A 24,065-nucleotide genomic window follows, 5' to 3' on the forward strand; every position below is an offset into this window, starting at 1 on the left:
TACCATACCTTCCCTCCCCACCATCTCAATTCCTCCATCCCCCACCGAAGTTGTAAAGTTCATTTTCAACATAATGTCTCATGCATCTCATTGTTACTATGGGTCAACCTGTATCATTGTTTCAGCATTTTGTTATTTCCCTTCCTCCCCCAAAATTAGAAAAAAAGTATATATAAGATGCAGGGTACTGGAATCAAATACAGTAAAAATAAAGGTTATACCATGGGGAGAAAATATACAAAAGAAACAAAAAAATCACAAAGTACATTATAAGTACATTAAAAACAACAGCAACGAAGAAGAAAACACTGATGTTCCTATAATGGTGTTCATTTCACTTAACATCATGTTATATGGTTATATATGCACGGCTTTTGAGCTTTTTTACTTGTCTGGTAAGATTATCTTAGATGTATACTAATTACTGCAAATAAGGGAAACCATGGGACCTATGTTTCTTTGGGCCTGACTAACTTCACTTAATATAAGTTTTTGCAAGTCTATCCATTTCCTAAAAAATGGGGGTGGTGTCATTCTTTCTGGTTGAGGCATAGAATACATTTATATCTCACATTTTTGTGATCCAATCATCTACTGAGGGACATCTGGGTTGGCATTATTCACCATAGCTAAGATATGGAACAAAAGGCACTTATTCACTGAAGTAAAAATTCTACAATGCAAACTAACAAAATAGTGGAAAATTACTCTAGCTTTAGATCAGACCTTCTGTATACTAATAAATATAGGAGTCTAATTATAAGAAAGCTAATTTCTCCTACTATGTCTTTTATCCCTGAAGCCATGAAGACAATTTCTACTGGGCATTAACAAAATGTTGTAACATTTTGGGGCAAAAATGCAGCCTAGGAGTCCTGCAGTAGAGGCCAAGATTGAGAAAACTTCCACTGCCACCATGACCTTCCCCTTGGCACTGTGGTAGACAGGCAGGAAGGTGAGCCACACACTGCAGAACACCAGCATGCTGAAGGTCAGGAACTTGGCTTCATTGAAAGTGTCAGGCAGGTTCCTGGCCAGAAAAGCCAGGGTGAAACTGGCCAGGGCCAGGGTGCCCAGGTATCCCAGGACACAGTAGAAAGCAGTGAGGGAGCCCTTGTTGCACAGGATGATGATGTGGCCATGTTCAGAGTGTGTATCTCTGTCCACAAAGGGAGGAGAGGTTCCCAGCCAGAGTCCACAAAGGGTCACCTGGATGGTAGTGCAGATGGGGATGATGAGGTTAGGAGCTCCTGATATCATCAGTCACCTCATGCTTCTCCCTGGAGAAATGGCCTTGAAGGCCAGGACCACAGTCACTGTTTTGGCCAACACTGTGGAAATAGCCACAGTGAAGAGAACTCCGAATGTGATTTGCTGCAGGATGCACGTGATTGTGTTGGGACGTCCAAGAAAGAGCAAGGAACAGAGGAAACAGAAGTTGAGGGAGATGAGCAAGATATAGCTAAGAGTCCGGTTATTGGCCTTGACAATGGGAGTGTCTTGGTGTTTCACAAATATCCCCAAAACAAAAGCACTTAGCATAGAGAAGCAGAGAGCCATGCAGGCCAGAGCCATGCCCAAGGGATCGTCAAAAGCCAGGAAACTTGGATCTCTCCGGAGGCACTGATTTCTCTGTGTGTTGGCATACTGATGATCTGCACATTTCACACACTGGTCCATCTCTGGTAATGAGTGTAAGTTACCATTAGTTCTCATTTGAACTTCTTTTACTTCAAAGAAATTAGGAAATTGTTCCATTAGATGTAATTGTAACATGCTATTTTTAAGTATCCTAAACACACTTTTATTTCTTTTCTAAACCATAACCTCCTCCCATTATCATATTCTTCTTTATTCTGGCATTTTTCTTCAAGTTCTTTTTTTCCTTCATTGGTTATCACATGTGTTGATTATGTGCCATTTGGGGCAGCCTTATCTCCTATCAACAATTTCCTACACTTTGTGCTAACACTTATTAATAGAACTGTACCCTGTTTTGCAATCCAATTAAAAGTTGTAAATAATAGAGCTTACTCTTTCCTACATGTATTGTAAAACATTAATTTTATCCCTGTTGCATTTCCTTGAATTCAACCCTTGAATTTTCTCTCCACCTCATCTGGGAAGCAGAAGGAACAGAGAAAACACTCTTGGATCCTCAATAGTCATGCTCACTTCTTAAAGTGAATCCACCTTTCTGAATACTTGTTTTCTGTCACAAACAGTTCTGGGCAGAGAGAAATAAAGATGTGCATGATCTATGTTTCTGTGTGAACAAAATGTAAAATTAAGCACAGTCCTAATAAGACTTGTGTTTACTTTCTTATAGGAGTTTACACTTACATTAGCCCTAAGTTACAAGAAGGATTTCCACAGATAATTTTGCCTGCAATACAGTGAAAAATATTACCAAAATATGTAATTCAAGGCCATGATCTATCACATTTCAGCTAGCAATATTACATGTCAAAATTAAATTATTATTATTTTTATCTATCTATATTTTTATTAATACGGTTTTTTATTGTGAAAATACCGTACAGAGAGGTTACAATTACATGAGCAAAGTAATGAGAACGTTTCTTATCAAGCATTGTTGCCTCCTCCTTTGTTTCCCCTTACTATCCCTGCCTTTCCATCTCCCCCACCCCCAGCCAATGTTGTAAAGTTCATTTTTGGACATAGCATTGTACATTTCATTGTTGCAATGGGTCCACCTTTATCTCTATTCAAAAAATTTATTAACAGAGAGAAGCCAAATGGGCTCTGTCATTATAATGTACAAGTTTTGCATTGATTTGGTTGGCTGAGGAAAACAGGAAAGATGAAAAGTTTCATTGTAAGTCATGGACTTACCTGACACATTAGCAATCTCATTCCCTGGGCAAGGCGTGCAATCAAAGCAACAGGTAGCCTTTCCCTCCTGAGGAGATTTCCTGAATCCAGGACCACAAGTCTCACTGCAGACAGAGCGAGGAGTCTGAGGAAAATCTGGTCTGTCAGTAACTCTTCAAATTTACATAGTTAACACTCTAAAAAGTCTATTTTTTCCATTAATTAAAATTTTATTTAATATTGTATAGAGAGAAGAATGTACTGTATTGCTGATAAAATAATTGTAGTCTTTATGAATGACTTTTTTATTCTTAAATTATGTGGTACTTTCTGAAGAGAGAGACCATAATATAATCAAATATATAAAGGTATATCTTATACATAAATTTATAATTATTTGCACAATTACTTGCTTCTCAAACTGATACATGCTCCGTTAAGTCCATTGTTTTAAAGAATCAAACTATTAAGTATAATGTTTCAATGTAGCTAAGAGCAGATGATAAATTGAATTGTGTTATCAGTTCCATATCCCAGATTCCTAAGGAATTATGTGCTACAAGCTTGATTTCTAGCTTGTTGAACTACACAACAGTATGGGATCTTTAAAAGGGTGGAACCTATGTTGAAGAAGTAAGTCCCAGTTTATAACCTTATGGAACTTTCTCTCTTTTTTGTCAGTTGTGGGACTTGAACTTGGCTAGGGCACTGTCCCTCAGCTCTTCAGCTCAAGACTAGCACTCTACCACTTGAGCCACAGAGTTTTCTGATAGTTATTTGGAGATAAGAGTCTCATGGACTTTCCTGCCTGGTTTGGCTTTGAACCCCAATTCTCAGATCTCAGCCTCCAGAGTATCTAGGACTACAGGTGTGGGCCACTATGACTGAGACTTCTATTTTATAGGCCCACCATTATGTTTCTGGTGGCTATGAAGAATGAATCCTGATACAGTAGCCTTCAATGATTCTTTTCAGCAGAGATGCTTAAATAGCAGGTCAACTAACCATTGAATGATATCTCTACATAAGGGAACACAATAAAGCTTCCCACTACATTATTTGTCAACTACTTTATCACTCTGTAGGAAACCTCTTAGAAAACTACTACTTATAAATTATGACAGTATTCTGAATCAAGAACTAAGAACACATTTAATATATTTAGTTCTGATGCTGGGCCATAACCCAAGGTGTAGGTACTGGCCTTAAGCATGTTTTGCTCAAAGTTATCATTCCACTACTTGAGTCACAGCTCAACTTCCAGATTTTTGGTGGTTAATTGGAGATAATATTCTCAAGGACTGTCCTGGTTGGGATTACTTTTAAGCATAACATTCAGATCTTATCTGTCTGAGTAACTATGAGAGTAAGTTGTTGGCACTCAGCCAGTTATAAATTTAAAGGGTGATTTTGCTTATTTTTTTGTCCTTAAAATTATTAGCATTAGATTCAACCCACCTCTGTAGTTTCTATGGCCCACTCTACCATATCTTCAGATAAAGACAGTTCATTACCATGGAGAGCATATGGAGAAAACTTTCCTACTTTCACCTCAAGTCCAAGACCTTCTGGAAAATTCCAAATATTCAGAATGTCATACTCTGGTTCCAATTTCCTTTTCTCATCCAAAATCATTTGATCTCCAACAGGATTGTAAAACTCGACGTTCTTCAGAAAATGGAGCAGCTGAAGAGATACATCATGTTATGGTGAAGTACGTCCCAAAGGTATGATAGAAAATTTGAATTAAGTAAAGCTCCTGACTGCCTTTTATCCCTTATTCTGAATTAAAGAATAGCACCATCAACTATTGAAGTATCTACAAAAAAATCTATGGAGGAATAAAAATAATCTTTCTGAATCCTGGTCACTCATAAAAGGAGTACAAGTATTTGTGCAAGAGAAACCAATATGACATAGTCATGAATGACTCTCAATTGCCTTGTTACAGTTTACTATAAGCACTTTTTAAAATGAATGTGTATAGTTTGAGCTTGCTAGATTTTTATTTCCAAAGTTGAATGAGTTTAGGTCACATATGAAAAATATGGAAAATTCTGTTCAGCAAGTCACAGTTTGCTATTAATAATGAAATGTATAGGGAAAGGCTGAATTTACAGTTTTCAAGTCATTAGCTGAGAGATGTTGAGGTTATTTGTAACTAAACACATTCATAAGCTACTTGATAGGTGCTCTTGGATGTAATCCCAAGGTACTCAGGAGACTGAGATTTGAGGATCATAGTTCAAATCCAGACTGGGCTTAAAGTCTATGAGAGTTGTCTCCAATAAACTACTCAGAAAAGACAGAAGTAATAGTGTGCCTCATGTGGTAAAGCACTATCCTTGAGCACAAAGAAATCCAGGAACAGCACCCACACCCTGAATTCAAGCCCCAGGAGCAGCAATACAAAAACAATTTACAGAATCACATTTATTCTTATTAATAATATGGCTTTTTTCCTTATGAGTATATGAACTCATGTTCAGAGTACCTCACATGTAAATATAAACAAATTTCTGGGTTTGGAAAAATCATTTGAAATATTAATTTCGTAGAATAAGACATATTTCAGGAAGTGCCTCTACTCATGGTGCATGCCATCCAACATAGATTAAATTACCTGTGCATGGGAAGGCACTGTCCCTTTGCTATTTCCCATTGTTTGAACTTCTATTTGATGAAAAAGCATCTCATGGAGAGCCTGGGCTACAGCATGTACAGAGTTGTATATATTGTAGCTGTTTTCAGACATATTCATGTCAAAAATATGCCCAGGCAACCAATCCAAAGAGGTGTCGTGAGGACAGTTGTCCCATGTAGCACAGTCAGACTCAGCATCTGAGCAATTAAACAACAGAAACCACAGCCTAGCAAGAAAAATGTCTTCTGGGTATTTGGAAGGGTTAACTGTCTTGACAAAATCTGTGAATCCAGAAACATTTGCATGATGGTGTGAAAAAATAAGAAGAACATGCGATGAGCCTAACATGAAATATCTCCTTTTCATGGTGAATTCCCACTGTGAGTTCATGATGAAAACTTTGCCTTTTATTAAAAGTTGCTCAATGCCCATTATTAAAACTATTAGTGAATCATTATCACCATGTATGATGAGGACATTTGCTGAAGATTTATTTATCTCATTATAAACTGACATGGCTTTTAACATATATGATGTTGATTGGCTTGAGACAACTAGCTCATAGGCTATACAAATTCTGTTCTTGGCCATCTCTTCTTTCAATTCAGCAAGAACCCACAAATCATTCTCATCTCGTAAGTTCAACAGTCCCACCCAGCTCCAGCTGAAGTGAAGCAGTAAGGAGACGATGGCTGTGGCTATTGATGTGTCCTTTGGGGCCATCTGATAGAGAGCAGGAAACTTGTGATGGTCATTCAGAGCATGAACAAATGGCCCAAAGGTAAGCTAAAGGGACAGAAAACCAGGTGCTTCATGAATTAGAGGATTGCCATTCATCAAAATCTGAGTCTTGAAGTATGTGAAGAAGCAGTTGAATTAGGTTTCATTTTAATTTTTGAAAAAAGTAATTTAATTTGTTTTTGAGTAGTTGTACAACTCATCAATTTGTTTGTAGAATGTCTCTTGATCTTTGTCACTAATTTCATCAATTCTTTCAATCTATATCAACTCCATCCATTCCCTGACCTTCCTAATTCTATGTTCACATATATACACTGAATATTCTGTTGTTTTTCCCAACCATCCATTCTATATTCTTCTCATGTTTTCCCTCAAAACCTACTCCTCTCAGACAAGATATGCTTCAGCTCTCTGGTGTTTATTTTTTTGTATTGTGAGTAGATCATAAAAATCAAAGCGTGGAGTTACACACACACACACACACATGCATATATGTATATATATATATGTATATATATATACACACCATACTTTATTCAGATTGATCATGTATATATATGTAAGAGGCTATGTGTGTATTCCATATTTATTTCATATTACATGCTCATATTTCAGATCTGACTTTCACATATGAGGGAACACATTTGTCCCTCCTTGATCTGAGCCTGACTTACTTCATTCCACGTAATACCTTGCATGTCTCTATGTGTGAATGTGCATTTACAAGCCAGTATAGAGGCACAAACTCATGTCCTCATGCACTTTGGTGGATTTTTCTCTCTTGATGGGTCTACCACTTGGAGCCATTTATTCACTTTCTGCTTGTTGCTGGTTAGTTGCAGATACAAGTTTCTGAAATAGTCTAAATTACAGGAGTAGCCCAACATATCTTCACACTGCAAAGTCGTTTTCCATTTCCTGATTCATTTACAGAAAATTAACGTTAAAGCTTGCAACAATAAATTATCTCATTGTGTGCCCCAACTCTTCCAAACAGTGGAACTATCTACATCTATATCTATATATCTCACTATCATTGAGTACTTTCTCTTGGATACCACAAAATTTGATAGCTTCATAAATCCAGTCCATTTCTACCATTCTCTTCTAACTCCTGAAATGACATCAAATTTGACATTTTTACATCTTTCTACACCTCCACTCTCACCTGTGGAAATCTGTAGAGTCCCAGTAATGTTCCAATTTGGTCAGATGTTATTCCTAATGGTCCTGTAAGTACTGCTATAGACCTGCTGTTTCTTATACAGGAATAGTTTGGAACCTTGCACTTCCCAAAGAGCCAAATGAAGGGATTCTTATACACGGTCCAAGTTCTGAATTGAATATCATAGACTTCAAATCCTAGAGTCAAGTTATGTAAAAGATCAGGGTTTTTGTTGATCTCTTCAATAGCAAAAGCCAAAGCCAAAACAAACTGATAATTCTTGAAGATAAACCTGCATAATGAGCATAGAAATTGAGGAGTATTTCAAAACTTACAACTTTGGTGCAGTAAATCCTTGTTTCTTTGCCAATGAATATGTTAAAACGTTACCCTCTGTTAGGTCATATTGTCTCATGCCTGTATATAGGATTAGGTAAGTACATGAAAGGAGCATATCATGAAAGAGATTGAGACACTTACTTAAACCAGAAGAGAGCTTGCTTTTCTCCATTACCACATGCACCAGAATAGAAAGCTATTGTCTGTTAGATTAGGTTTTAATGAGACAGGAAATATTCTGTTGCCTTTATCTCAGGGCAACTAAGTACACCTGGGTGAAAAAATAAACCTTGTGTTTCAAATCATCTAGTTTTTGTTATGTGTTCATATGGTATGTCAAGCTAACTAATAAATGTTCAGTTTAAGAGCAACTTTCATAAGCAAAATGTTATTGATGGAAAATTCTATAGCAAGGTGTGCTCACAGATCCAATATGCTGAACAGGTCTTACTGAAATAAAAACTAGAACAAGAGCTCAAATATCAGGGCAGGGAATTTTATTTTTTATGCAAAAGGGATGCATCCAAGTACAAGGAAATCATCATGGAGAAAGGAACCCAATCCATGAGGGTTGAGGAGCAAATTGTAAGCAAGCTTTACATTGAATTTTCAGTTCCATGGTCTCCATGGTCAAATGCATTGATCACTACTGTCTTTCCAATATATTTAGGTTGAGAACTGAAAAGGAACCAATAGAGCAAAATAAAGAACATCAAAGTTTTTTCTTTCTTCCTTCCTTCCTTCCTTCCTTCCTTCCTTCCTTCCTTCCTTCCTTCTTCTTCTTTCTTTCTTTCTTTCTTTCTTTCTTTCTTTCTTTCTTTCTTTCTTTCTTTCTTTCTTTCTTTCTTTCTTCCTTATTTCTTTCTTTTCTCTCGCTGTCCTGTCTGTGTGTATCATGGTGCATGTGTGTGTGTGTGTGTGTGTGTGTGTGTGTGTGTGTGTGTTTGTGGGTGCAGCACGTGTGCATGTGTGCATAGTCTAAAAAATTAATGTAATGAAATCAACTGGCATTGTTTAAAAAGAAACAATGAAGTCATGTTGGACAGACTAATGAAAGGATTAACTTTAATATAAAATGTTGGTATATGTGAAATGATCACAACGAAAACCTATCATATTCATGCAGTCTTCTAAAAGGAAGAAAATAGTGATCTAGAAGAAAATCTAATTGAACAAACACATATTGAAGAATAATGGATAAGTAGGAATAAAGAAGAAAGAATGAAATTGTGTGAAAAAGGTTTGTTAAAAGTTGATGACTGTAATTTAAAAAAGCAAATGTAGAGAAGAATACAAAGTAATAGACATAAGGATGAAAGGATAATTAAATTTTTGACTGTGACATCTACAGAAATCTGTCTTACGATCAAACTTTCACAAGTGAAATGCATATAAAGAGAAAATTCTTTAGACTAGAATAGAAATCAGATCCATAACACATAGCTGTACTCCTGTCTCCCTAACTGCTGCCACCTAATATTTGATAAGGTGCTGAAAACACAGCTTGGAAGATAGATAGCTTTACACAAATGGTGGTGGCAAAATTGGATATTTACATGCAGATAACTGAAGCTAGATACTCATAGAACACCTTGCACCAGAATAATCTCTGAATGGTTCAAAGACCTCAATGTAAGGCAAGATAGTGTGCAAATATTATAAGAAGGGGTAGGGGAAATGCTAAGCCTTCTAGGAATGGGGCTAAACTTTGTACACAATGATCCAGAATGACAAAAAATCAAAGAAAGATTATATACATGGGATTGTATCAAAGTGAAGAGTTTCTGCATAGGAAGGGACATAGATAACAAGATAAATAGCCCACAAAATGGGAGAAAATCCTCATTTATCAGACAAAGGCTTCATAACTTAAAAAAAAATACCCCCCAACTCAAAGAAATGAACTGTAAAACAAAGAAATAGAAGACATTTTTATATTTGATGTTGTTTCTGTCTCTTGTTCTCCTTACCTTTTCTCTTGTTTGTATTTGGAAGAGCAAGGGAGGGGTCATAAAGGGCAGAACAAGGACGAAAAAGGACAAAAGTGATACTAAACACTACGTGGAAAATGAACTGTCCATTTGTGGATGAGGACAGGATGGAAAGGGAAGACATGCTTCAAAAAGAATTGTCCTCATTATTGATCACCTAGCTCATGTAACTCTAATAGCAACTCTACAGTAACAGTAAAAAATAAAACCAAATATATAAAATAAAATATCTAAACAGACCCATCACAAACAAGGAGATTGAATAAAAGACCTATAAAGGAGACTTACCAGTTATTATCAATTATTCTCAAACTCTTCAATGAAATAGAAATTGAGGGAATACTATTCATTCTATGAAGCAAGTATTATACTTATCCTCAAACCAGATAAGGATGCATTGAGAAAAGGGAACTTAAGATCTATCTCCTTTCAACATAACGACTTGTACATCTCATTGTTGCAATGGGTGCCCATGTAATTGTAACCCCTCTGTACAGTATTTTCATAATTAAAATTTAAAAAAGATCTATCTCCTTAATGAACCTTGATGTGACAGTTCTCCACAAAATATTGGTAAATAGAATCCAAACACTGATGAGAAAATTCATACAGTAGGATCAAACTGAATTTATTTCAGGGATGAAAATCTGGATTAACATATGTAAGTCAGTTAACATATTACAACACATCAACAGAAGCAAGGGCAAAAACCACATGATCATCTTGATCAACAGTGAAAAAGTCTTTGATAAGATCCAATACTCCTTTGTAATAAAAACTTCGGAGAACCTAAGAATCCTTGAAACGTTCCACAATATACTAAAGGCTATATAGGACAAATCTACAGCCATCATTATGCTCAGTGGTGAATAGGTAAAAAATTTTCCCTAAAATCAGTAAAAAGACAAGGATATCCATTTTCTCCATTCCTCTTCATCATAGTATTGGAATTTCTAGCAAGAGTGGTAGGCAAGAGAAAAACATTTAAGGGAACCAAATAGGGAAGCAAGAAATAAAATTATTCCTTTTGAAAGATGACATTATACTATACTAAAGGGGAAATGTCCTCCCAAAAGTCTTAGCATTTGTCTAGAACTTTGGCAAAATAGCCAGGTATGAAATCAGCCCCCCCAAATCAATTTCCATTCTTTATGCTGTTGAAAGAAGATCAGGCTGAAATTATAAAACAACTTCATTTGCAATTGCCTCAAAAATATATAAAATACCTGGGAATTATCCAATTAGTGAATGACCTCTATAGTGAAAACTTTAAAAATTTGAAAAAGGAAGTGGAGTAAGGCCTAAACAGATGGAACGATATGTTGTATTCCTGGATTGGAAGAATTAGCATTATGAGAAATCGCAATACTGCCCAAAGCAATTTACAAATTTACAAATTAACAAATTTACAAATTCAGTGCAATATCCATTGAAATCCCAACAAAATTCTTCAAGAGAGAGGTGAACAATCAAAAAATTATGGAAAATAAAAAGAACAATGAACACCAAAGTAATACTTAGCATTCAGAACAGTGTTGCATGAATAATGTTACCAAATTTCAAACTCTATTACAGAGCCATTAAAGATAACATGTTGGTACTGGATAAATGGTGGACCAGATGGTCTATTCTGTTCCAGAAGAACAGAATATTCTGTTCCTCTGGAACAGAATAGAAGACCCAGAAAGGAACACAAAGACCTCTACCTATCTGATCTTACATAATGGAGCCAATATTATGGGCTGAAAAAAAATGATGTTGGCAAAACTGGATATCCATGTGCATAAAACTGAAACTAATTGTCCACCACACATCTTCTTGTCCCAACATCAATTCAAAATGCATCAAAGACTTAAATGTAAAGCCAGAAATCATGAAACTTCTGTAGGAAAGCATAGGGGAATCAGAATAAAAGAAAAGCAGAATTGATAAATTGGTGTACATCAAACCTAAAAGGTTCTGCCTGCAAAGGACATAAGCAACAAGCTTAATAGAAAGATCACAGAATGTGAATTTTTAAAATATGTATTCTTTTATTATAAAGATACTGTACAGGGGTTACATTTATGTGACTAAGGTAATGAGCACACTTCCAATTCAGCATTGTTTCCTTCCCACATTCCTAATTCCTCCCTCCCCTCGCCCCCCCCCCCCCCCGCCAAGTTATAAAGCTTGTTTTCAACATAGTGTCTTGTACATCTCATTGTTACAATGGGTCAACCTGTATCCTTGTTTCAGCAATTTGTTATTTCCCTTCCCCACCCTAAATTAGAAAAAATATACATACAAAATGTATGTACATTGTATGTACAATGTATGTACATTGAAAACAGGAGTTGAACAATGGGGGACGAACATAAAAAGAAACAAAAAATCACATAATACATTAAAAACAACAGCAACAAAGATAAAACCACTTCTGCCCCTATCTTGGGGTTCATTTCTCTTAGCATCATCTTATATGGTCATAGGTATGTAGCTTTTGACCTTTTCTGCTTTTTGGTAAAATTATCTTAGACATATTCTAGTTATTGTAAATAAGGGAAACCATGGGACCTATGTGTTTTTGGGCTTGGTTTACTTCAATTAATGTAATTTTTTCCAAGTCATTCCATTTCCAAACAAATGGTGCAGTATCATTCTTTCTGATGGAGGCATAGAATTCCATTGTGTGTGCATATATATATATATCATATTTTCTTGATCCATTCATGTACTGACAGGCATCTGAGTTGGCTACATATCTTAGCTATGGTGAATAATGCTGTAATAAGCATAGCTGTGCTGGTAGCTTTAATATGATCATTAGACCCAGAAATTAACCTATAGATCTATAGCCACTTAATTTTTGATAAGGGACCTAAAAAACAGAATAGAAGAAAGATAGCTTCTTCAGTAATGGTGCTGGCAAATTTGGTGAAACACCTGTAGAAAACCAAAGCTAGATCCTTATATATCATCCTGCACCAGAATCAACTCCAAATAGATCAAAGAACTTGAAGTAAAAGCAGATACCCTGAAACACTGCAGCCAGAGTAGGAGAAACTCTAGAGCTCCTTGGCACAGGCCATACCTTTCTTAAAAAAGAACAGAAACCCAGAAAATCAAAGAAAGGTTGAGTAAATGGGATTGCACGAAACTGCAGAGCTTCTGCATGGCAAAGGGCAAGGCTAACAAGATCAATAGAAAGCACAAGGACTGGGAGGAGATCTTCCTTAGCCAGACAACAGACATGGGTCTCATATCTAAAATATACTTAGAACTCAAAAAATTAAAATTCCCAACAACAAATCCTCAAAGAAACATCTGCCCAATTAATAAATGGGCTAAAGACTTAAAGGGAGACTTCTTTGAAGAGGAAATAAGAACGGCCAATAGACACATGAAGAAGTGCTGATCTTTACTCCAGAGGAAGATGGCAGAGGAGAAGCTCGGGGCTAAGCAAGTTCTTGCATAAATGCCAGTTTTAGTGTTCTAGTGAAAAGTCCAAGGCTAGAAAGTCAGACCAAGAGTGCCATCGTAGTGCAGAGAGTTTGGACAGAGAGGAAGTATTCAGGCACCTTGGTTTAGGAGACGGTTTCGGTGCTCATTGGTGTCCATTGCCACAGCCGTGTTATCAACAGAGAGAGCCCGGGACCAAGGCACCACAGGCAGTGTTTGAGCAGATTCTCATTACCACCAGCAAGAACTGACAAGGAACGGAAATCATCCTGATTACCATAGACAGTCGCAGACCATGGATGGCCTGGAAACCAAGAGAAAGGAGTGAGTACTCCAAGACATCCCCACTCCTCCTCACAGAACAGCAGTGGAAAGGTAGCTCCTCCCCCACCACCTGAGAAGAAACCCATCTTTTTTTTTGTATTGTGAAAATGCTGTACAGAGGGGTTACAATTACATGGGCAAGGTAATGAGTACATTTATTATCAAGCATTGTTGCCTCCTCCTTTGTTTCCCCTTCTCTTCCTTCCCTTCCCATCTCTCTGCTCTCTCCACATAACGTCTTGTACATCTCATTGTTGCAATGGGTCCACCTGCATACTCCATCTTTGATACTGACAAAGACCTGGCTAGAGCAGCTAGCACATAACTTAGGCCTTGGAAGAAGAAATTCAACAAGTCAAAGGAACCTGACCTGTGGGGCTCAGCTATACTTACTGAAAAGTTGCCCTTCCCAGGCAGAGGTAGCTCCATCCATGGAGGAGTGACTTTCTTCACTGGGAAAACAGAGCCAGAGGCTGCCCCGCCCTACCTCAGCATAGACAGCAGACCCAGCGGCCAGAGGGGTAAAAGAAAATTAATTGAAACTCAGTAAACATAAATCCTGGGAATGGTTCCAGGCTGAGCGGTGTGAATGTCTCAGGAGCTAGCCCCTCATGGAAAAGTTACTGATTTCTGTCAGGCCTCAACCCTATGCCTAGCCTCATCACAGCAACTGCAAGCTAGAGGAAACAGCCATCTACCTCTTTTGTGATACTCAAAGCATATCTCCCTCCCACTGAACTACCCTGGGAGAAGAGATATAGAGTTCCAGGTAAGGCAGAGCTTCTTTCTGCTTGCTCAAAAAAACTGATTTAAGAAACCAATCAAGCTACAGGAAAACCAAACACCACAAGCAAACCAGAGACTCCACCAAGAGACTGGTTATGGACACAGGGGAGACACAAGATCCTGTCCCCCCCCCAATAAACTCGAAGATCTCTTTGTTCTACCTAATTAAATTTTTTAAATTGTTTTCTTTTTTTTTCATCATTTTTATTTTAGGTATGCGTAGTTTTTTAAATTCTTTTTACTCTTTGCCTTTCGGTCTTTCTATGTTTTGTTTTTTGTTCTGTTGGGTGACTTAATTGCTGCTCTGTTCATCCTCAGATATATACCTGTATTCGATTATTAGACCTAATCCTTCATTGTGTGCATACTCAATTTACAAACTCTCAGCCTTAACTCCTTTAATTTTAGTATTGTTTATATAATTTTAGGTGTTTAATTTTTAATTTTTTACTATTTTATTTTTCCTTTTTCCTTTATCTCTATCCTCCTTTTTTCTATCTTTTTCCTCTCTGAATTTAGTTCTTGGTTCATCACTAATTCCCCCCCCCCCCCCTCAAATTCTTTGAATCTTAGTTTTCTCCCTAAATCTATTAATTTCTGGTCGGCTGATTCCTTTGACTTTCTTAGACCATTTATCCAGAATAGTTTGTTGTTGAACTAGATTATATATGTTGAGCTAGATTGTATCCGTACTTACTTTGACTGAGTTAAAAAAAATCTGTGCAACTACAGGACTGTGGATGATGCTTGCCTTAAAATAGAGTTCTAGCATGGAATTAGTTTTTCTTTCATAAGCAAATGGGCAGAACAAGTTAGAAAAACAAACAAAAAATGGCAAGTCCAGGTATCTCAACTCCCACTCAAGATAATCAGGCAACAAGGCAGTTAATGAATAATCCAGAGGAGAGTTCCCAAAATGCTCTACAAACACTACTGGTAAACATGCTGAATGAAAGATTGAAAGCCTGCAAAGGTCTTTATGAGAGTGTGATAGGGAAACATGTGAGCGTGATGAGGCTAACCAAAGATTAACACAGGAACTTTGTGAGCATGTTGAGGCTAACCAAAGAATTAATACAGGAATTTCATGAGCATGGGGAAGCTAATAAAATATTAATGCAGGAAGTGCATGAGCGGGATGAGAATAAAAAAAGATTAATAGAGGAATTCATGGAATCCACAAAAGAAAGCTGGAGGAATCTATGGAAGCCACAAAGGGAATGCTGAATGAAGCCCAACAGAAGGAAAGGGAGTGCAATGAAAGTATAATGAATCAAATAAAAGATTGGAGAATGAACACTGAAAACCAAATTAAGGAGGTAAAGAAGTCCATACACGATCTAAAACAAAGCTCCAACAAAGAATTTAAAACCATCAAATCTGAACAATTAGAAGGAAAGAAAAGAAAACACAAAGTAAAAAGTCTTTACAGTAGGTTAGACCATGCAGAACATCACATCTCTGGGATTGAATACAGCCTAGACATTATAGAGAAAGAACAGACAAGTATTGAAGAAAAATCCAAGAAATATGACAGAACTATTCAATAGTTAGAAGACACTATCAGAGGGCCTAATTTAAGGCTAATGGGTGTATAGGAGGGCCTAGAGACAGAAGTTAAAGGTCTAGGAAACTGATTTAACAGGATCCTAGCAGAGAACTTCCAAAAGTTGCAAAAAGATAGGCCCACTCAGATGCATGAGGCCTTTAAAATCCCAAATAGACCAGACCAGAGCAAGACATCCCACTATCACATAGTAATTTGCACAGGGTATGATGAGACCAAGAAAAGGATCCTTAAAGCTTTAGGGGAGAAAAGATCAATCACATATAAAAGGAAACCAATCAGAATACCTTCAGATTTCTCAGCAGAGACAATGAAAGCAAGAAGAGACTGGAATGATGTATGCCACATTCTACAGACAGACAACTATCAACCATGAATACTGTACCCACAATGAAGAAAAATGGAAACAATTTATCTCTACCAAACCAGGCGTACAAAAGATACTTAAAGATGTCCTACACATAGAAAACCAACAAGAGCACAATAAAGACCAAGAAACAGCCCCCAAAGAGAGTATCAAAGAATTACAAAAAGGATCCAGTTGGCACAGTCTCCAAGAAGGTGGATAACCGGGCAGGAATGACCAAACACCTCTCAGTCCTAACTCTCAATATTAATGGACTTAACTCTCCAATTATATGATGTAGATTGTCTAGTTGGATCAAAAAGGATGATCCTTTTATCTACTTCCTTCAAGAGACACACCTTGCCCACAAAAACAAACATATTCTCAAAGTGAAAGGCTGGAATAAAATCTACCAAGCAAATGTCCCCCATAAACAGGCAGCAGTTGCAATCCTAATATCACATAAAGTAGGTTTTAAATTAAAATTAGCAAGAAGAGATAAAGTAGGTCACTATATACTATCTAAGGGATCTCTTCTTCAGGAGGATACTATAATTCTAAATATCTATTCACCAAACAATGGAGCATACAAATTTACCCAAGAAACACTACTTTCCCTAAAATCACACACAGATCCAAAAACATTAATTGCTGGGGAATTTAACACACCATTATCCCCGCTGGATAGATCAACTCAGCAAATACTAAACAGAGAAACCTCAGACCTAAACCTAAAGTCTAGATCATCTAGACTTAACAGATATCTACCGAATATTTCACCCAATAGCATCAGAATACACGTTCTTCTCAGCAGGAAATGGTACATTGTGCAAAATAGACCTCATTTTAGGTCACAAAGATAATTTGTCCAAATTCAGAAACATTGAAATTATGCCCTGCATTCTCTCAGACCACAAGGAATACAATTAGAACTCAACAGCAAAAGCCACCAAAGAAAATGCTGTAACACATGGAGGCTGAACAACACACTGTTGAACTACCAGTGGTCCATGGAAGAGATTAGAGAGGAAATTCTAATATTCAGGATATTCAACAAAAATGAACACACAAATCACCAGCACCCCTGGGACACAGCAAAGGCAATACTCAGAGGCAAGTTTATAGCTCTGAGTTCCTACATCAACAAATTGAAGAGATCTGTAGCTAACAATTTAATGAGACACCTGAAGCTCCTTGAAAAAGAGCAGCAAGATAAACCACATCCAGCAGACGGAAAGAAATAATTAAAATTAAATCAGAATTAAATGAATTAGACTAGAAAAAACCATATAATCAACAAAACAAAGAGTTGATTCTTTGAAAAAAATAACAAAATTGACAGAACCTTAGCAAATCTTATCAGAAAAAAGAAGAGAACACACCCAAATAAACAAACTCAGAAATAAGAATGGAAACATCACCACAGAATAAACCAAGGTTCAGAACATTGTAAGGGAATACTTCTCCAACGTTTATGCTAATGGAAGAAATGGACAATTTTCTAGCAAATATCGACATGCCAAAACTAAACCAAGATGATTTAACCCAACCTAACAGACCTATATCAAGCATCAAAATAGAGCAATAAGAGCCCTCTCACACAAGAAAAGCCCAGGACTGGATGGATTTTCAACTGAATTCTACCAGGACTTCAAAGAGGAACTCACACCAACACTCTTCCAACTCTTCAATGAAACTGAAAGTGAAAGTTCATTACTAAACTCTCTATGAAGCCATCTTAACCCTCATCCCAAAACCAGTCAGGGACTCATCAAAGAAAGAGAACTATAGATTCAGTTTTTTGATGAACATCAATGCAAAACTTATCAACCAACTTTTGGCCGATTGACTTCAACAACTCATCAAAAAACTCATACACCACGATCAAACTGGATTCATTTCAGGAATTCAAAGTTGGCTCATATATGAAAATCAATTAATATAATTCATCACATCAACAAGAGTAAAGATAAGAACCATATGATTATCTCAATAATTGCAGAAAAAGCATTTGACAAGATCCAACACCCCTTTACGATGAAGGCCCTGAAAAAACTAGGAATCCATGTAACATTCCTCGATATAATAAAGGTTGTGTAAAACAAACCTTATACTTACGATGAAATTATACTTAATGATGAAATGTTAAAGCCATTTCCTCTAAACTCAGGAATGAGACATGGATGTCCAGTCTCTCCACTTCTCTTCAACCTAGTATTAGAATGCCTACTAGGGCAATAAGACAAGATGCAAACATAAAGGGGATCCAAATATGGAAAGATGAAGTTAAACTCTCCCTCTCTGGAGTTGACATGATCATGTATTTAAAGAATCCCATGGAGTCCACTCCCAAATTATTCAAACTAATTTAAAACTTTGACGAAGTAGCAGGGCATAAAATTAACCCTCAAAAATCATTGGCTTTTCTGTCTGCCATCAATGAGAAGAGGGCAGCTGAAATCAGCAAAGCAACTCCTTTTTTAATAGCCCACAAAAAATAAAATAACTAAGAGTTAACTTAATAAACAAAGGACCTCTATGATGAAAATCTTAGAAACCTGAAAAAGGAAATTAAAACAGAACTAAGTAAGTGGAAAAACTTCCCATGCATGGTGAAAACTTAGCATGGTGAAAATAGCAATACTGCCAAAGGCTATCTATAAATTCAATTTCATACCTTTCACTATGCCAATCTCATTCCTCAAGGAAATAGAAGAGGCAATCCAAAAATTCATATGGAACAATAAAAGACCCCGAAGAGTAAAAACAATCTTTAGCAGAGAGAACAGTGCTAGAGTAAGAAGACTGAATTTCAAATCTACTACAAAGCCATAGTAATCAAAAGAGCTTGGTACTGGCAAAGGAACCTGAGGACCAATGGTATAGGACTGAAGACCCAGAAATGAACCCACAGACACGTACCCAGCTAATCTTCGACAAGGGAGCTAAAAAAATAGAATGGAAGAAAGTCAGCCTCTTCAGTAAATGGTGCTGGCAAAATTGGTTAAACACCTGTATCAAAATAAAGATAGATTATTTTATATCACTGTACCAGAGTAAATTAAATGGATCAAAGACCTCGAAGTCAAAGCAAACACCCTGAAAACAATATAGGAAGGAATAGGAGAATCTCTAGGGATTCTCTGCAGAGGATTAAATTTCCATAAAAAAGAACCAGAAACACAACAAATCAAAGAAAGGTTGGACAAATGGGATTGTATGAAGCTGCAGAGCATTTGCATGGCAAAGGACATAGCCAGCAAGATCAATAGAAAGCCCAAGGACTGGAAGGTGGTCTTCACTAGCCATACAATCGACAAGGGTCTGTATCTAAAATATACTTAGAACTCAAAAAATTAAATCCTCCAAAAACAAATCCTCAAAGAAACAACTGCTCAATAAATAAGTGGGCTAAAGATGTAAGAAGAAACTTCTCTGAAGAGGAAATAACAATAGCCAATAGAATCACGAAGAAATGCTCAACTTCTCTAGCCATAAAAGAAATGCAAATCAAAAAAACTGAGATTCTACCTCATGCCAGTTAGAATGGCTATAATCAAGAAATATAATAACAACAGGTCCTGGAGGGGATTTGGCCAAAAGGGAACCCTACTGGACTGTAGGTGGGAATGTAAACTTGTTCAACCTCTTTGGAAAGCAGTATGGAGGTTTCTGAGAAGACTACATGTAGAGCTCCTCTGTGACCCAGCAATCCCACATTTGAGCATTTACCCAAACGATCACAAACAAGTTCATACCAGAACTACCAGCACAACTATGTTTATTGCAGCATTAGTTACCATAGCTGTTACGGAAGTAACCCAGATGCCTTCAGTAGATGAGTGCATCAAGAAATGTGGTACACTCGTGTGTGTGTGTGTGCACACACACACACACATGCAATGCAATTCTATACCTCTATACCTCCATTTGTTAGGAAATGGAAAGACTTGGAAAAAATTATAGCAAGTGAAGTAAGCCAGGCCCAAAGAAACATACGTCCCATGGCTTCCCTTATTTGCAACAACTAGTATACATTTAGGACAATTAGAAAAGTTTAAAAGCTATGTACATATGACCATATAAGATGATGCTGGAGTGGATGTGGACAAAAGGGAACCTTACTGCATTGCTGGTGGGAGTGTAAACTTGTTCAACCACTTTGGAAAGTAGTATGGAGGTTCCTCAAAAGACTCCACATAGAGCACCCCTACGACCCAGCAATCCCATTTTTGGGCATTTACCCAAATGATCAAGACCATACTAAGGCTACCAGCACAACTATGTTTATTGCAGCATTATTTACCATAGCTAAGATATGGAACCAACCCAGATGCCCCTCAGTAGATGACTGGATCAAGAAAATGTGGTATATACACAATGGAATTCTATGCCTCCATCAGAAAGAATGATATTGCCCCATTTGTTAGGAAATGGCAAGACTTGGAAAAAATTATATCAAGTGAAGTAAGCTAGGCCCAAAGAAACATAGGTCTCATGGTTTCCTTTATTTTCAATAACTAGTATATGTCTGAGACAAGCAGAAATGGTCAGATAAGTTGATGTTAGGTGAAGTGAACCCCAAGATAAGTATTCAAATGTTTTTGAATTCATGAGATTGTTTCTAACATATTTAAAAGATGATTTCTTTGTTGTTTTGTATGTCCCTCCCCATGCTAAAACCCCTGCTTTCACTGTATTTGATGTTGATATAATTTGTGGAGGGGAAGGGAAAAAATAGTTTAAATAGGGATACATGTGGACCCATTGCAGCAATGAGATGTACAAGTCGTTATGTGGAAAAACGAACTTTACAACTTTCGTGTGGGGGTTGGGTATGGGGGTAGCGGGGGAACAAAGGAGGAGGCAACAATGCTTGATAAGAAATGTACTCATTATCTTGCCCATGTAATTGTAACTCTTCTGTACGGTATTTTCACAATAAAAAAAATATGATGCTAAGAGAAATCAACCCCAAGATTGAGACACAAGTGGTTTTTCTCTTTCTTGCTGTTTTTAATGTATTTATAATATACCATGTTTTTTTTTGTATGTTCTCCCATGGCATAACTCCTATTTTCAGTATATTTGAATCCGGTCCCCTGAATATTGTATATGCATTTTTCTAATTTGGTGAGGGAAAGGGAAATAACAAAATGCTGAAATAAGGTTACAGAATGACCCTTTGTAAAAATGAGATGTATAAGACACTATGTTGATGATGAATTTTACAATTTCAGGGGATGGGGAGAGAGAAGTTGGGAAAATAGGGAGCGAAGAGATCATAGGGGAAAAACAAAGAAGAAGGTAGGAATGCTCGATAAGAAATGTACTCATTGGGGCTGGGAAGGTGGCTCAGTGGTAGAGTGCTTGCCTTGCATGCCTGAGGCCCTGGGTTCGATTCCTCAGCACCACATAAGCAAAAAGAAAAAAAAGCCGGAAGTGGTGCCATGGCTCAAGTGGTAGAGTGCTAGCCTTGAGCTGAAGAGCTGAGGGACAGCACCCAGGCCCAGAGTTCAAGCCCCACGACTGGAACCCCCCCCCCCAAAAAATAAAAAAAAAAACAAGAAATGTACTCATTATGTTACTCATGCAACTGTAACCCCTCTGTACAGTATTTTTACAATAAAATTATATAAAAAAAGAAATGCTCAACTTCTCTGGAGATTCCTCCTCAGCCCAGTTAGAATTCCTAGAATCAAGAAAACTAATAACAACAGATATTGGAGGGGTGATGGCCAAAAAGGAACCCTACTGAATTGTTGGTTGGAGTGTAAACTTGTTTCACCACTTTGGAAAGCAGTATGGAGATTCCTCAAAAGACTCCACATAGAGCTCCCCTATTCACCAACACTCCCACTTCTGAGAGTTTTTAAACAGGTATCCATCAGAGAACAGCTTCATATCAAAATATCCTTTGATTTCAAAATATACTTAAAGCTAAACAATATACTTAGTAGTGAAAGAAACAAAAACCGAGTAATAAATGAGCTAATGACTTAGAGTTTTCTTATTAGAAGAAATAAGAATGGCCAATAGACACATGAAAAAATTTTCATGATCCCCTTTCATAAAGAAAATGTAAATCAAAACACCATGTTCATTTCAACTCACCCTGGTTAGAATGGTCATTATCAAAAGATAACAATAACAAATGCTGGCAAGATATGGCCATGACATTGTTGGTGGGAATGTAAATTTGTTCAACCAGTCTGGAAAGCAGTATGGAGAGTTCTCAAAAGACTAAACATAAAGAATGATGTTGGGATATTTATGGTTATTGCATTGAAATTGTAGATGTTCTTTGGCAGTATTGCCATTTTCATGATGTTAATCCTACCAATCCAGGAGCATGGGAGGTTTCTTTAATTCAGCTTTACTTTCCCTTTTCAGATTTTAAAAGTTTTCATCATAGAGGTCCTTCACCTCTTTTGTTAAATTGATTTCTAGGTATTTTATTTGTGGGTGAACATTACAAAACCAGTTCCTTTCTTGATTTCAGCCTCAGTCTTCTCATTATTTTTTTTTAAATCAAGTATTTTTATTTAATTGGAAATAATCAGTATCTGTGAAAGAAAATCCCATTTCATATTCTTAAATAAACATTTCTGTATGTAAAAAGAAGAGTAGAATAATTACTCTGTAACTCCCTCTCCTGATGGCAGGCCAGGCTGCCTCCACTAAGGATGGGTTGTGAGGGGGACCCTAACCTTAAGCACAGGTCAAAGGTCAAGCTTTTCAGAGCTGCACTGAGCATGCCCCACTCAGAGAGGCCACTGTGAAAGCAAATTACGGTGAGGGTCATACCGCCTACGGCTCACTCTTCTCATTATTGGCATACAGAAAATCCATTGACTTTTGAGGGTTAATTTTATGCACTGCTACTTTGCTAAAGTTTCCAATCAGTTCGAGTAACGTGGGAGTGGAATCTATGGGGTTCGTTAAATACAGGATCATATCATCTGCAAAGAGGGAGAGTTTTACATCAACTTTCCTACTTGGATTTCCTTGATGTTTGCATCTTCTCTAGGCATTCTATACTACATGAAGAGGAGTGGAGAGAGCAGACATCCTTTTCTCATTCCTGAATTTAGAGCAAATGGCTTTAGCTTTTCGCCATTAAGTATAATGCTAGCTGTAGGTTTGTTATACACAGCCTTTGTTATATTGAGGAATGCTCCATGGATTCCTAGTTTCTCCACAGCTTTCATAATAATGGTGTATTGTATCTTGTCAGATGCTTTTTTCTGTATTTATTGAGATGATCATGTGGTTCTTGTCCTTGATCCTGTTGGTGTAATAAATTACATTATCTGGCTTGCATATATTGAGCCAGCTTTGCATCCTTGAAATGAATCCAGTTAGATCACAGGGAATGATTTTTGATGAGTTGTTGAATCCATTGGCCAGAATATTGTTGAGAAGTTTTGCATCAATGTTCATCAAAGAAATGGGTCTATAGTTCTATTTCTTTGATGAATTCCTGTTTGGTTTTGGGATGAGGGTATGTTGACTTGATAGAATGAGATTGACAGTCAGTTTTCATTTCTGGTTTTATTGAAGAAACTCAGGAGTATTGGAGCGAGTTCTCTTTTGAAGTCCCTATAAAATTCAGTTATGAATCCATTTGGACCTGGGTTTTTCTTGGATGGGAGGTCTCATTTTGCAGTTTCTATTTTTTTTGTTACTTGATATGGATGTATTTAGTTGTTTTAAATATTCTTGATTCAGTTTGGGTATATCAATTTTTGCTATAAATTCTATTTCGTCCAGATTTTTGAATTTTTTAGTGTAAAGGTCCATAAAGAATTTCCTTATGGAAATTTTGGTAGTTTCTGTAGTGATGATTCTGTTCTCATCTATGATGCTGTTTATTTAGATGTGTT

The 24,065-nt window shown here is 36.9% G+C and overlaps 1 pseudogene; it reads right to left on the minus strand.

Annotated features, from left to right (window-relative positions):
• Positions 1-768: 768 nt before the first annotated feature.
• LOC122119859 lies at positions 769-22,984 on the minus strand (annotated as a pseudogene).
• Positions 22,985-24,065: the final 1,081 nt, after the last annotated feature.

Source organism: Dipodomys spectabilis, unplaced genomic scaffold, assembly GCF_019054845.1.
Source record: "Dipodomys spectabilis isolate Male_0828 unplaced genomic scaffold, ASM1905484v1 ptg000173l, whole genome shotgun sequence".
NCBI lineage: Eukaryota > Metazoa > Chordata > Mammalia > Rodentia > Heteromyidae > Dipodomys > Dipodomys spectabilis.